The sequence below is a fragment of the Marmota flaviventris genome, chromosome 9 (genome assembly GCF_047511675.1).
Source record: "Marmota flaviventris isolate mMarFla1 chromosome 9, mMarFla1.hap1, whole genome shotgun sequence".
In the NCBI taxonomy this organism is placed as follows: Eukaryota; Metazoa; Chordata; class Mammalia; order Rodentia; family Sciuridae; genus Marmota; species Marmota flaviventris.
The window spans coordinates 9323830-9340348 of NC_092506.1; the positions used below are offsets into that span (position 1 = coordinate 9323830).

Consider the following 16519-nt stretch of genomic DNA (forward strand, 5'->3'; position numbering starts at 1 on the left):
GAGCCAAGTGCATGTGAAGAACTTAAAGAAGTATTACCAGTGTGTGGGTTGCTGAGAGACAAGTGGCATGAGGCTATAAAGAGAGGCAGGGGCCAACTACCAGAGGAACTAGCTATTCAGGAAAGGAATAATTTGTATTATGTTGCATATCAAAGTGCCCAATTCACTAAGACCTCAGATTTAGATACAGACCTGGGGAGAATGTCATATGTTTATAGAGGCAGAGATTGGAATAATGAGTCCACAATAAGGGATGAAGTAGGAAAAATAGAAGTTTTTTTTATTAGAAAATGGGGAACACATGGAAGGGAGAAGGAATGGAAATAGGAAAGATAGTAGAATGAATTAGTCATTACTTTCCTGTGTGCCCATATGATTATACAATCAATGTAATTCTACATCATGTACAACCAAAATAATGAGAAGTTATACTCCATATATGTATAATATATCAACATATTCTACTGTAATATGTAACTAGTAAGAACAAATAAAAAATAAAACCCAAAACCACAAAATTTGTTGAGAGTTCTTGAAAAAGGAACACTTACACACTGTTGTTGGGAATGGAAATCTGTGTAGCCACTATGGTGGTTCCTCAGAGAACTTAAAATAGAACCAACATATGATCCAGCCATACCAGTCCTGTGTGTACCTGAAGGAAATGAAACCAGCATACAAAAGAGACACATGCATACCCATGTTATTGCAGCACTACTCACAATATTCAAGATATACGGAACCTGCCTAGATGTCAATCATCAGATGAACGGGTAAAAATGTGTTTGTATTTTGTAGCCACAAAATGTAGTAATACTCAACCATAAAGAAGAACAAAATAATGCCATTTGTAGGAAAATAAATGGTACTGAAAATCATCAGGTAAAGGAAATAAGTCAGACTCAGACTAACATCCCATGTTTTCTCTCATGTGGAATAAATAAAGAGTAGAAGGATTGCTAGAGAATGGGAAGGGAGTCAGGGAGAGGGGATTAAGGAAAGATAATAGTGAGGATGGATATGATCAAGTATATTAGAGTCATGTATGAAAGTGTCACAATTAAACCCATTATTTGTATAATTAATACACACTAATAATTACAATAAAATGAAAAAAATTGACTTTTAAATCACTTTACCAATTACCACTGAAAGTAAATTTCTCAGAGTGGTGAAATGGAGAAGGTGATTGTGCATAAAGGAGACAGTCAGTGGTAACCTCACAGTTTTACTGCCTTGATGATTCAGTCAGATAGCATTCATGAGTCTATTTTCTGTTCTAATAGCAGAAATATGGTAAGTAGAAGAGAAATTTCAAGGAACTTATAGGTCAGTAAGGTGAAGGTATATAAATGTACTTTGATAATATTAACATGTGTACACAAATCCTTGTGTGTGCATGCATATATATGTGACAAAAATAGATATATAGAATACTTTAAGAGAATCACCAATGATTTTAACCTCTTTTGATACTCTGTCCCTTATTATTGCTTGATTTTATTGATATCATTATAAATTGAACTCCTGTTTATCTAGTCACCCAAGAAATATACTTAGAGTTGAGCCCTTAACTTTCTTTTATTCATTCACTCAAAAATTTCTCCAGAAAATTCAGCTAATTCTGTCTACCAAATATATCCTCATCACCATGGTAAAATCAGAAGAAAATTTGTAGCATTTTTGACCTGATATGGTTTCAAAACAAAATGAAGAAATAATATTCAGGTTCTAATTTTGTGTAATGAAGTGTTAACTCAGTGATTTGGGATCCTCAAACTCTGCCCATTCCAGGCAAAGGAGAGCCTTGTTACTGCTCTGTGGTAGATATACCTCTTCAGAGTATCTTACCTATTAAAAGTAATGGTGTATAGTTTGGGCTTTGGGCCATGTAAGTTTATTAGTTCTTTTCCATCATTATAACAAAATGCCCAAGGATGTATTATCCATTCGATAGATTTGGAGAATGAGAATCCTAACTGAATGGTTCCAGCTCTAGTGATCATCCCTCAGGTTGTGTCCTTTCATGCAGATGGCATCATAGTAAAATCACATGCCAGTGGGAGAAGTCACATAGTAAGACAAGAAGGCAGAGAGCAGAGAGGGGCCAGTCTTTGGCTAGCAGTTAGGGGAAAGAATGCATTTTCTTAGAATAGAATGTTCAATTCAGTAGGGGATGGCTCCTTCAAGGACAACTTCCAAGAGAAGTTTGACTGATCAACTTCTATACTCACTACTAAAGGTGAAATCAAGTCTGTAATTGTTACTCATCATCATTCTCTGCTAAAATCAGTTTGATGTACTCATAATCCAGGTCTAGTAGACTTTGTTAGTCAGTTTTTCATTGCAGTGATTAAAAAAAAGAACTTTGAGGAGGAAAAATTTATTTTGGACCAAGATTTCTTTTTGTGGTCAGCGGGTTCCAAGCTGAAACATCATGGAATAAAGGCAAGACAGAGAAAAGATGCTTGGCACATGGCAGCCAAGTGGGGGAGAGGCCAGGAACAAGACAGCCCCAAAAGGCATGCTCCCAGTGATCTGCTTCCTCCAGTAATGTTTCACATGTCTACAGTTACCATCAATAGTCCATTCAAATTATTTGGTGAAATATAGCCATCAGGATCCAAACATTTCTGAAAAGCCCCACCTCTGATCATTTCTACATTGTGGACCATATTTTGGACACATAGGCTTTAAGGGATACATTTCAGATCTGAACCATAATAATCCCCAAGAGTACACCTCTGCTGAGGGCCACATTAATTAAACAGAAGGGGGGAGATGTTGAGGGCCACAGCCGAGTCAGGATGATGCATGGCATTTTGCCAGAAGGGAGTGGTTGAGAGGTGATGCCAGCGAGCCATTGAGATGATGATGGATATGTTAAGCTGTGAGTTCAATTGTATACAGACCTTTACTGTCCAGCAATAGGGCAGCTCTTGCTGCCCTCAACACACCTCCAGTGACCTGTTTCCTCTGACCATGCCACCTGCCTACAGGTTTCAACACTTGGTAGCAATTCATTAAATAATCAGTGAAGATATCCAAGTTTTTGTGATTTATCATTTCCCTAAAGCCCCACTTCTGAACATTGCAACTCTGGGTACCAAGAACATGAGTTATTAGAGAAAAATTACAATCCAAACTGATAGGTACCAGATAGACATGCATGACAGGAATATTACTGAGAGTTGTCTTTAGTTATTTATTTTGTCACGTTATTCTCATTATAATAGGTAAACTCCATGGGTTTTGCTTGGGTAATATTAGGTAAAAATATGCACAGTAGGGACTTAAAAATTTAAGGCAAACCTCCTGTCAGTCAAAAGTTGAGAGTTAGCACCTACCAAGACTCTCTAGAAACTTCCCCAAGATTCCAATACAAAACTAGGGAAAAGAGGTTTCATCACCCTTTTCTTTCTGCTGACCTACCAAATCCCATAACAACATCTTTTCTTTCCTTTCTAATAAATTTTTAAACTTTTACTATATTTTTGGTTTTGCCTGAAATTTTCTCCTGAGAGAATACAATCATCTAGAAACAAAACACAACAACTCAGATTCTGAGGACCCCTGCTAAAACAACCCTGAAAAAGAGCAGACCAGGAGGAGTGGCCTAAGGAAAACAATGAGTCCCTGTTTCTAAATAAAATGTAAAAAAAATGTCTGGAGATGTGGTTCAGTGGTTGAGAGCCCCTGAGTTAGACATGTTTCTGCATAATAGGTAATTGTTTTATTCAGCATTTTCATTGATGTGATTAAAAAAACTCACCAGAAAAATTGTATAGGATGAAAAGTTTATTTGAGATCTTATGGTTTCAGAGGTTCCAATTAAAAAACATCTTGCTCCTATCCCCTATCCACCATAAATAGCCATGATGTTCTGCCTCACCTCAAGCCAGGAGGCTGGTTTTGTACATGTGATCCTCTTGCCTCAGCCTCCTGAGCCACTGGGATTATAGGCATACAACACTATGCCAGGCTCTAACATAATCAATTTGACATTAAAGTAGTTGATGATCTTCTTAAGAAATGATGTAATATTGAGAGGAAGCACTTTTGGGAAGAAGCTTTTATTAGAGGGACTCTGTTCTTAGAAGGTTCTAACCATAAAAAGGCAGATGGTTCAGGACTATAAGGGAACAGGTGAATATAAATCAACCCTAGGGGCACACCCACAAAGAAGACCTCCTTACTAACCAGAGGGTCTCTGCCCAAGCCACAGTGAATACAATGGTTGGTCAGAGCCTGAGGCATCAGGACTGGAAGAGGTGTTCATTCAGTGTGGCTCCCCACATATTCCCCTTTCTTTCTTTGAAAAAGCAAGTGATGGGTCACAATCTTGAGTCTCCGAATTCTTGTTCTGAAGGCACAACATTCTACAATTACAACAAAAGACAGAATTAGTAGCAAAGAGAACAATTCAGGGATATAGCATGTAGAGTGTTTAAGAATGTTTCCAGGGTTAAAGCCATTTAACTCTCTAAGTATTTTATCAGCTAAAGAAGTAGAGTCTGAAAAATCAATCTTCCTTTTTTGTATATATTGAATATGATGATGTAACTCCAAAAGATCCAAGCTCTTATTATTATTCTGCTAAATACCTAAAAAATGGTTTTTAACCTTCTCCCAAACCAATTGGGAAGCATTGTATTTGGCAGCAGTAACACATGCATACTTATAGTCAGTGTGACATTAAAGTCTTTCTCGAATTTCAAAGCTGAAAGTTCATTATAAATATTTGTGACAGTAGCTTCTAAGACATTTAGTGTAGTCTCAATCCTTGCATCAATATTTATTGCATTATGAAGATCTTTGAAATTTTTCTTAGCCAAATTATTAAGAAAATCTGCATGTTAAGTATCTTGAGATATGGCCACTGAAGCTGTGACCATTGAAGAAATAAAGGAAACTAAGGCAACTACTCCCAATACTACATATGAGTCCAAGAGCATGTTTATATTTCACTAGGTGGGCATGTATTTTTTTAAAACCAGCATCAGTGCACCATAGCTCTGAAATATTAGCTGGCAATAAGACAAAAGAGGGCTGATGAAGTATTAGTGTTTGTTCCCCTCTATTATATCTGGTGATACAATTAGTTAAATTGCATTTATTACATGCTACAAGATATCTATCATGTTTTATTTTAACTTTCACATTTCCAATAATTTAAACATAAGGAGACTGAACACTTGCCTGTAGGCCATAATAGAAACCCTCCTTAGAGTTTTTGCCTACAAAGTCCGGTAAAGTCTTGTCAGTAAAATGTAAGAATTCTGAGGCAGCAATTAAGCACCAGACATCTTTCTGAATGCCACCTTTGCTGAAGGTCAGCATGTTACTAACAAATCCTCCAAGGGTAATGGCAGCACCTTTGCATACTTACTTTTTGTCAATTCTAGGAGACCAGTCCACAAAGTACCCACTATTTCTAGACACCTTGTGCTGTACTGGGAAAGTATTTATACAATCCATCCACTTAGGAAAGGTGCCAATTTCTATCACAGAATGGTTAGTACATTGAGGTATTAGTGGAAGTTGTGCTGAAATGACTGCTTGTTATGATGAAGTCCCATTTTAATAACTGATCTGATCTAAGACTTTGAGTCTCCCAGAATAGCACAATTATCTGGTCTAGGTTCCCCAACTACTGTCTTTTCCTCAAAGGATACTTTTGACAGCCAGCATATATATCACAGAAACAACACATAGGTAATGTGTTGAGCCCTATAGCCAGAATAATTAAATACAGTCCCATGGATGGGAGTAATATGGGTTTCTGTAAATCTTCCCATCTTCAAATGCAGCTACCAAGGCAAATTGAATAATTTTATCATGAGGATAATGGCTTTATATATTACCAGGAATATTAGCAAATGCTACTTGCAAAGTATTAGAAGTTTGGAAAAGCCAATCATTTTGTTGAGCAGAAAATTGAATGATTATAATATTGGGTTCTGATCCAACCAGCTGTAAAATCACATTCTTCCCCTAGTAACTAATGGAGAAACAGAATCATGAAAAGGAGTTCATGACTTTTGAGGAGAGAGGACTAAACGAATCCATTAAATAACTTCCAGTGATTGCCATATCTCTCCTGTAGAAGCATCAGCAGTTGGGAATATTAATAAATATATAGACTCTTGTGGGTTAATTCTACTATGCTGTGTCTTTTTAGTAGCAATTTCAACTTTTCTCAAAGCTGTTCTCAGTTATGTTGTGACCTGATGAGAAGAAGTTGGAGAAGGATCTCCCTGTAATATTTGAAATAAGGGACTTAAATCTGCAGTAGTTAGCTTCCAAGATAGTCTTAGCCAACTCATATCACCTAATATTTTTGACAATCATTAAGAGTGTGTAGTTCCTTGACTCTTATTTGTAAATTTTGAGGATGGATTATGTGTCCTTCAATTAGAAGACCTAGATATTGGAAAGTAGATGTCCTCTGTACCTTTTTAGGTGCAATGCACAAGCCCATTACTGTGAGTGAAGTTTCTAATTGGGAAAGGACTTTTAAAAGTACATATGGTTAGCATGAGCTAAAAGTATATTATCCATAAAATGAATAACATATGCATCAGGAACTTTCTTCCTCACAGGCATAATGGCCTTTGTCATAAAATTTTGACATAGAGTAGGGCTGTTACACATCCCCTGTGGCAACACTTTCCATCAGTATCTTTTAACTGGTCCTTTTAAATTTATTGCCAGGACACTGAAGGCAAACCTTTTACAGTTGTCTGAGTGCAAAAGTATAGAAAAGAAACAATCTTTAAATCTATTACTATTAAATGATAATTCAAAGGGATAGCTGTAGGAGAAGAAAGCCCTTGTTGTAAGGCTCCCATGGGCTCAGTAACATAATTAATTGCCTGAGATCTTGTAATAACCTCCAGTTGCCAGATTTTTTCTTAATTACAAGGATGTGTGTGTTCCAAGGACTGAGCATAGGTGATAAATGTCCAGCCTGAAGTTGTTCCTAAACTAGCATGTGGGCTATTTTAACTTGTCCCCTGTTAAGGGCCACTGACTAACCCAGATTGGCTCTTCTGTGAGGCAACTGACTTTTTCAGCTGTTCTCTGGGTTAGGGATAAAGTCAGGGCCCCTACCAAAGAATTGTAGTTGGGTGAATTAGTCTTTGCTAGGAGGACTGGGTTATAGGTAAATACCCTTCTTGTAAATTTCCCTCAACTTCTCTAGAAATAAATTTTTTTATTAAGTCCCTCAGATGGCATGATAGAATTTGGAGTTATTAATAACAAACCTAGGCTGCTTAGAATATCTTGGCCCCACAAATTTACTGGAAAGGTTTCTAAGACATAAGGCTTAAAAATTCCAGAGTTACCATCTTTATTTTTCCATCAAAGATACTGAGCACTTTATGCAGGCTGAGAGATCTGATTAATCCCCTACAATATGGAAAGGGCAGCTCTTAGGCCAGAATCTGCTAGATAGAATAGACCTATAGGTTCCAGTATCCACAATACCCTGAATTATTTTATGATTTATTTTAATATCCAGCAGATATTTATTTTAATATTCAGCACTCTTTCTGAACTAACTGATCCCAATACATTTGGTCCAGGGACCGGGAAGTTGAGCTCTTACCTGGGTCATTTATAGAGTGGTAAGTAAAGAATATTAGGTGCACCCATATATATCTCTTGAAGAGAGCTCAGTAGTGAAATTTGACTGTACAATGATTTTATTTTTCCTCCAAAGTTTGGATCAAGCACTTCTGGCAGTACCTAGATTCCCTTTGTAAATTGTTTTGCCCCCAAATCAGGCCTATGGTATGTGGTGCTAGTGGCCCATGAATCCCAGTAGAAATTTGTTGTGGCCCCAATTCAGGGGTTAGGGTTATTCCCATGGCAGGCTGTAACTGTAATGTCTCTGCAGAGCCAGCTGGTAATAATGACGAGCTGACATTGCCTGCCCTGACGACGTCTGAGTCTTTGACTTTTCTTCCGATGCATACTGTAATGCCCCTACTGTTTTATTGGGCCAGGGAAGGCCTTGCTCCCAGTTCACTGGCAGCAAAGAAGGCAGAAGTGAGGTTAGAAATGGTGTCCAGCTGCCCCCTCCATATCTTTTGGAGTTCCCCCATGCCATGTGATTATCTCTCTGGTAGCAATATCTACACAAACCAGGAGAGGTCCCTGCCCTATTGCACAGAGACCTGTGGTTCCAAGCGATATGCCCAGTTCTACCACAGTTGAAAAACTGCCCCTGAGAATGGCATCTTGAAGACTGAGGTCATAGTACCTGTTTCAGAGCCACAGCAAGAGTTAAACCCTGTAGCTGCATGGGACACACATCCACACAAAGGCAAATTAATTTGGAAACAGTCCCCCTTTTTCCATGGGGTCAGAGTATCTCCTGACAAACTTTATTAGCATTTTCAAATGCTAACTGCTTGACCAGGAACTCAGAGGCATTCAAGACTCCTATTGTTCTGTTTGTTGCCTGGTAGAGTTATGCCATGAAATCTGAGAACCACTCCTTTGATCCCTGGTGTATCTTATTAAAAGCCAAAGCTAATTCATCTCTATTAAGTAGTTCCCTCCATGCCTTTTTGGTACATGCAGCAATTTGATCATAAATTGCCAGATCATAATTTAGCTGCCTTTTCAAATCTGCAAAATTTCCAATTCCAGTTAACATGTCTAAAGGGGCATCAAAGCCTTGCCTCTGGTTTCTCCCAGCCTGTTCAGTGCAATTATCAGTCCAGTGAGATCACCAAAGCAGATAGTCACCCCCTGATAAACAAGAATTGGCCAGAGAGATCCAATCATGCAGGGGTAAGGGCTCATTACATAAGGATTCAAGCAGACTTTGAATGAAGGCTGAATTGGGACCGTAAGTACAGCAAGCATTTTTTAGCTCCTTAAGAGGAAGTGCAGTCTGCACACAGTCATGCTGGTTTTTCTGTTAATGTGTTCAAACATGGGAAAAGCTGAAAACCTGTAATGTCTTCCCTCACTTCCAGAACTATTTGGATAAATGGGGAATGGCCTTTTTTGTGGTTTCTCCTGTGGAGGGTGTGGCCATTATACAGCCTCTATAGGTATCAATGACTACATATTTTAAATTTCCAAAAGGTGCACAATGACGGACATCTATTTGTCATAAAGCATTAGATTTTAAGTCATGGGGATTCCCTCCAGCAGGTTGTAAAGTGTCAATCGGAATAAAATGTGCACTTTTTTCCCCAATTTTTTTACTAGCTGTTTGTAAGCCTCCTTATTCCTGCTTTTATGCAACTGCCATGGCTGATTCCAGCAGGAAGGCGTGAGCTGCTTGTGTCCCTATATCCTGGGTGGCCAAAATCCAGTCATCCAGTGTGCCATTTTGTGCTGGAACAACTTCTGCTGTATGCTCCTTATTTAGACCATCTCAGATCAATTCCTTGTCTAGGGCTGCCCTAGCTTTTTCATGAGACATGTTCCCTTCTTCTGCCTTGCTTACTCTGTCAATAAACTGTGGTAAGACTTCAGTGGCTTTTTGTCTTGAACCCTGATTAGAAAATGTACCTCTGACAGCTGGTAATTTCCTCAGGCTCTTAAAGCACAGAGCCACACCTTATCAAAATAATTTGGTGCATCTGTGGCTTTTACACAGGGGAACTGTAGATTCCTGCTCCCTGCAAGCATTCATCTGGGAGGTTAACATTTATGATGTGGTTACAATTCCACTACTGTTCACATTCATCATAGAAAAATGCCTCCTACTTAAAAAATGTTGTGGGCTCAAGAGCCACTCTAGCTATGTCTTTCCAGTCCTGAGGGCAATTAAGTTCAATAGTGAGTGATTCAAGTATTTGCTCTGCAAATGGCCCACGGAGCCCATCCTCTTTTACTGCCTTCTTTAACTCTTTCAGTGTACCCCAATGTGTGTGGATACCAAATGGCAGGGTGCTGGCGCATGAGGGCAGTGTCAACTAGGAAGGCTTTTATTCCCTTACTCCACTTTTCATCTCTTATCTTATGTAGACCTTCAAAAGGATCTCTGGAATCTTGGAATGGATTTCTGGGAGACCGTGGCTTAGGCCTGTCTGGTGGCCTGATTATTTCACAGTCCCTTTCTGGCTTTTGCATTGCCTCATAAGGAGGCAGTTGCCATTGACTCAGGGAAGGATATAACATTTGCCTGTCAGTAGAAGGTGCACTTGCACCACTTATGGTTACCTCCTCCTGCACCATGAAGGCTAGTGGTACCATTTCCTGTCTCTCTCCCTCCTGCATATATTGTGGTTGATTGCTTTGAAATAGATTTTCCCCCCACTTCCCCGCCCCCATTGTCTGTCTCTCATAGCCTCATCTTTCCTCGGGGCTATCATTATTTGAAAATGATCTGCTGTAGGGCCCTCTAATCTTTGGTGAGTGGCTGTCACAATAGGAAAAAAAATGCAGTGGGAGAGTATAACCTTGTCTTATTTCATCTTGCTGCTCATTTGCCATTATCTTGTTCCATATCTTAGGATCAAAACATCAGCTGCACCAATCCAGGGGCTAATGTGTACTATTAAATCCCAAAACTTCTGGGCTTCTTTCTTATTCATGGTTAAACCTCTAGTGTCTGAGAGAGTGCACAGCAATTGCAGCTGTGAGTCTTTGATGGAAATTTGTAGGTTCCCCATTTCCCTTTTCTCATTGCTCTGTGAGGGGCCACACCCTTTTTATAGGCTTACTTCAAGTCCCTTTTAGGACACTAGCTGCATGGGCTCTCTTGTCCAGTGCAAAACAGGTAGAGGAGACTGTAGCTACAGAGTCATGAATCAAGACCTCTGGAGACCAAGCTGGTTTCTTTTGTGCCAATAACTTTCTAACATAGATCTCAGTCCCAGGAATGAGGTGTTGTCCTAATTAATAACCATAAATGTGTTTGGGGTTTTTCAACCAGACAATGGGTAGAAGAAAGCTGGATTTCTTTTTTTTGAAACTGTTAATGAAAATCTGAAGATTTTGAAGAAATTGTAAAAATATTCTATCCTTTTAGTAAACTATGAAGGAACTAATAGGAAGTTAACATGTAAGTGAAAAGTAGATGAAGGAGAATCCTGGTTTTGTAATGGTAGATTAAGAGAAACTGTGTTTTGTGGGCTACATAAGAAATTATGTACTCAGACTTACTTGCATATGGATCTGAGTCTTATGACAAGATCACATACATGATCAATTTATAATAAGAATTCAGGGATCTTGAGAAGGATGAGTGTAATTTGCATGTAGAAGACATCTAAATAGTTGGTGTCCAGAAGGGAGTCTCTGGGGGATTTAATCATATGTCCAACAGATGTTTGTTATTCCTCCTATCAGGAAGTGGAGTCCGATTTTCATTCCCATGAATGTGTGCTGTAATTATGGCTTAATACTAATAAATGGAATGCAACAGAGAGAACTAGCTCTTTTCTATATACAAGGTCATAACAAGGCAGTGATATTCACTCTCAATGCCACAGTACATCACAGATCACCCTCTGCTGGGGAAGCAGCTACTATGTGTTGAGAAATTGAACATTTTTTCAAATTCCCAGGTAGGAACTTTTTCCAGCTGCCTACTGATATATGTTCCATCTTGAAAGTAAATCCTACAGTCTTGATCATGTAAGGAGGTATTCCCACATGACCTTGAGAGTTTTGCATGGTCTAAAAATTCATTCAAAGATGAGGTTGTGTAGCATACTCTTGATCACCTATGAATCAATACCATGTGACTAAATGAAATAAAACATTTGGGGTACATGCACAATACTTATGGGCTAAGTACTATTATTGGAATGTGAAATATTCCCCTCACAATTTTCAGTTTTATTCACCATTTAGTTTTTCCAAGAGTCAGTATTGCAAAAGAAATTCTCTTTGGAATTCCAGCTAGTGCTGTAAATTGAGTCCATGAAAAGCAATGCCTTATTTTTAGTCAAAATTGATATGCTTTATCTCCATGTAAAACTTTTTAATAGAATTATAAAGCAATACACAACAAGAAGTACAAATAAGTAAACAACAAGTAGCCCTGTAACTTAGAAATTCTTGTATGAGAGTAATTTCCTATTGCAGTTAAACATGTTATACCAATAACTTTGTATTGTGCATATGATATTCTTCACCTGTCATTTGTGATTAATGAAAGAGCTAATGCTCTTGGACTTTGGAGCAAATGGGCTCTGGTGAACAATGCTCAGCTAAACTACTTGAGTTTTCTGAAAATGAGAATGATGAATTCTTACCTGGATAACACAGACACATAGTCATAGACAAACACAGACACAACCCCCCCCCACACACACACCACACATCAATTCTATGACTGGCCCACATGTACTAGATGTCTAGTTTTTACATAATTCTTCTTCTCAGTCCCAACAATACCTGAAATTCAGCAAGGTTTCAAAAGGGGTCACATAAACACCATTCTGTCTATATCCTTGAAAGACCATGAAGACCTGTGATATTTTCTCTACTATGGAATGACAGATTTCGTGGACTTGCCATTAACTCTTGTTGTGGTGTACAACAGCTGATGTCACCTGGCTCTTCTCCTGATGGATCATTAACATGTATTTAGAAGGCAGTAAAAGGATAAGCTAATCTTATTCATGATGGATGATTCTCTAGTATTCCCCCTTGTCTCTCATTCCACATTTTTTGGGTGGTCATTTCCATGCCTTTTTATCCCATAGAAGGCCTGCAGCAGGAGAAAGTTACATCTTAAATATTATTGTCTTAATAACAGCAGTTTGTTCATAGGTGATGTATTGTTGAAATTGGGATCTGTTAACATTGTCCTTCCCCAAAAGGAGAGATCTTAGAACCTTAAAAGAGCACTACAAATCTATAGGGTAGAAACAATAACACACCAGATCCACAGAGCTGGAAAGGAAGACACATGAGCAACATGAAAAGACAAGGGAAGAAAGTACCACAAACAAATCAAGATAACACATCATTAGAAGCATTGGCAACTTCAGCAGAAAAAAAAAGACAGAGAAATATTTCTGGATATACATGGTTAAAATGTTTTGGGACCTCAAAGAAGACATCAGAGAACAAATATAGGCAGTGAACGATTACTTCAACAATGAGCTACACAAACAAATCCAAGAAGCAAATGATCACCTTAACAGGGAGATAGAGGTTCTAAAAAAAGATTTACTCAAACCCTTGGGCAGGTGCCAGGTTTTCTACCAAGGTTGATGGGGAAAAGACCAGCTTTCTCTAAAGAATGCAGAAGATACCTGCTTTCTCCATGTCCTTTCAAGCTTGTGATTCTTTTTTGTGTTTTTTACCATATCTATCCTAGGGGAAAAGACTCAAAAAAAAAAAAAAAAAAAAAAAAAAAAACAAAGCAGGAAGATACCTCCATCAAAGTGACACACTTCTAAGGAATTCCAGGAATTGATTACTGATCAAAGAGCAAGAAAAAATAAAAAATACCATATCACTTCTAGATACTACCAAAAAATAATATATAAATAAATAAACAATAGAAATAATGAATCCTATTTATTGTTGTTGTACTAAATTATTGTATACAAAATATCCAAACAGCCTATTACCAAATGTTTACTCCCCCTGAGTTATGAGCAGGCTTTTGAGCAACATTTATCCTGTTTGTCACTGAAAGAAGAAGACAAAACCTAGGAATGGCCACCCAAAGAAGTGGACCTGCTCGACAGCAAATGGCTTATCTTATTAAGGAACTAAACATCATAGCTTTGTTCTCAAAGTTAATAGAAAGTAAGTATCATAATTTTAGACATCCAAACCTGTCCAAATACTGACTTAAAAAAATTGGTTAAAATGCCTTAGGCATGAGGTTTTCACTCAGAACAGCAGTCTTCCCTAGCTCCTTTCTGACCTAAGCCAGAACTTACATTGAAATGCAAATGAAAGCTCAGTAGGAGACTGGTCTCAAAACCTTAAAAAAGGAAAGTAAAGGTGCCCTTTACCTGAACTTATATTAGACTAAACCAAAAAAGTAAATTGTAGGATACTTTACTAATTACTGGCTGGTCATTTTTAGGACTCTTGCTTTTTCTTAGAGTCTGTATTTTTTGAGCTCATGATTTTGATCCTACAGACCTAGGTTAATGTTTTTCCAATCAGCCCTATTTTTATTCAACTATGGACTTTTTAAACAGTGCAATCTAAATTTTACCTGAGAAAAGCTACAAGGCCTTTACTATTATGTTATGTGTGCACATTTGTGTTATATGTTGTATGTCTATATGTGCATATGTCCATATATCATGTACATGATTTAAAAATTGGCAGATACATAAAAAGTGCTCATAAAATTAAAAATTGGATCCAAATACCTTTAATTCTTGTGATTTAAAATGGTTCAGTTTAAATTGGGTAAACAGATTAAAATAAATATGTCTTTAAAATTAAACTTAACTCAAAGTCTCTCTAGGTAGGAAAAAAAAAACTTAATTAATAAAATATTAATGTCTACAACATGTCTAATATTCCTTGGTTCTACAAATTTTTTTCAACAAGGAAAATGGTGAATACTTAACCATTTACTTGTCTGATATTTTGGTAAAGTAAGTAAAATAAATTTGACATGTGATTACTCATGTTTATCAGTAATTTTGTTTGATAGACATCTGATTAATTTACAAGGTTAAAATGCTAACCGTTGAGTTCATCCATTGTCCTTGGTCAGTGAGCATTCTGGGTCCTACAGTGTATCAGAGCCTGCAGAAACAGGAGCCTGGATCTGCGAGTTTCTGGAAACCTTCAGGGACACTTCAAATCTACAGAGTAGAAACTATCCTGCCTCAGATCCACAAGGCTAGATGGGAAGATGCACAAACAGAATGAAAAAAACAAGGGAATAAAGTGCTCCAAACAAACCAAGCTGCTCCCATAAGAGAATACATTGAAGAAATGTCAGAGACGGAGTTCAGGATGTATTTAGTAAAACTGTTCTATGACTTAAAGAATTATATAAGAGAGCAGGCACAGGAGTTTTGCAGTAAAATAACAGATTCGCTTCAGGAGATGAAAGATCACTTCTGTAAAGATATATTAGAGGTCCTAAAAAGAAATAAAGAAGAAATCCTTGAAGTGAAGGAATCACTAAACCAACTTAAAAGTTCAATGGAAAGTATCACCAACAGACAAGACCATTTGGAAGATAGAACCTCAGGCAATGAAGACAAAATATATAATCTTGAAAATAAAGTTGACCCCACAGAGAAGATGATAAATTGCATGATATTCCCTCACCCAGACACCATGCCTGAACAGCAACTGCTAAAGCCAACCGAGTGGAGCTACTGTGACTACTTCTGGGCTGATAAGAAGAATCCCCAAGGCAATGGCATGGTGGCTGGGTTAGAACTGCTGCTCCAAAAGCAACTGAAAGGCAAACAAATGCAGAAAGAAATGTCTGAATTATTCAGAGAGAGGATAAAGATTGAAGAAGAATATGCAAAGAACTTGGCTAAGCTCTCTCAGAACTCCTTGGCTGCACAGGAGGAAGGCTCCTTGGGAGAAGCCTGGGCCCGGGTGAAGAAGAGTCTGGCAGATGAAGCAGAAGTTCACCTCAAGTTCTCCGCCAAGCTTCACAGTGAGGTTGAGAAGCCCCTAATGAACTTTCATGAGAACTTCAAGAAAGACATGAAAAAGTGTGACCACCATATCTCTGACCTCAGCAAGCAGCTCGCCAGCCACTATGCGTTGGTGGAGAAGGCCTAGAAAGCCCTCACAGAGCGGTAGAGAGACCTGGAGATGAAGACCAGCAGCTGGAGATCAAGCTGAGCAACAAGTCAAAGGATGACATCAAGAAGGCACAGAGAAAGTCTACACAGGCTGGTGATGACCTCATGCGTTGTGTGGACCTCTACAACCAGGCATAGTCCAAGTGGTTTGAAGACATGGTGACCACCACTTTGTAGCTGGAGCAGCCGGAGGTGGAGAGGGTGGAGATGATCTGGCAACATCTGTGTCAGTACACACAGCTGCGGCATGAGACAGACATGTTAAACCAAAGCACAGTTGAGCCTGTGGACCAACTGCTTCGAAAAGTGGACCCGGCCAAAGACAGAGAGCTGTGGGTCAGAGAGCACAAAACGGGCAACATCTGCCCCGTGGACATGGAGATCTAGACATGCCTGTGTGGCCCTGGGGGTCCTGCCCAGGAGAGGGGCTGGGGGTCCCGTGGAGAGGGGGTGGTGGCTCCTGCTCGTGAAGCTGCCCTCCCACTCACTCTCCTGTCCACTGAGGAGAGAGGAGAGAGCTGGCAATTCCAGAAGGGTGATCTGGGTGGCTCAGCTGGGGAATCCCAAATATTCCCAGGCCAAGAAGACAGACCTGCAACCCCACCCTTATCTCCAAGACTGAAGCCCCCCCAAACCCCGTGCCGTGCTTGTTGCTCTGAGAACAAACAGAGGGTGGAACTTTGTGGTCCCCGCAGAGTTCCATAGGGGTGGCCATCACATACTTGTGCCCTTGGATGCCCCAAAGCCCATCCTTCACCTGGTCTCTTTATCTCTGGGGCTTT

The 16519-nt window shown here is 38.9% G+C and overlaps 1 pseudogene; it reads left to right on the forward strand.

Annotated features, from left to right (window-relative positions):
- Positions 1 to 14901: 14901 nt before the first annotated feature.
- Positions 14902 to 16124, forward strand: LOC114082166 (growth arrest-specific protein 7 pseudogene; annotated as a pseudogene).
- The last annotated feature ends 395 nt before the right edge of the window (positions 16125 to 16519 follow it).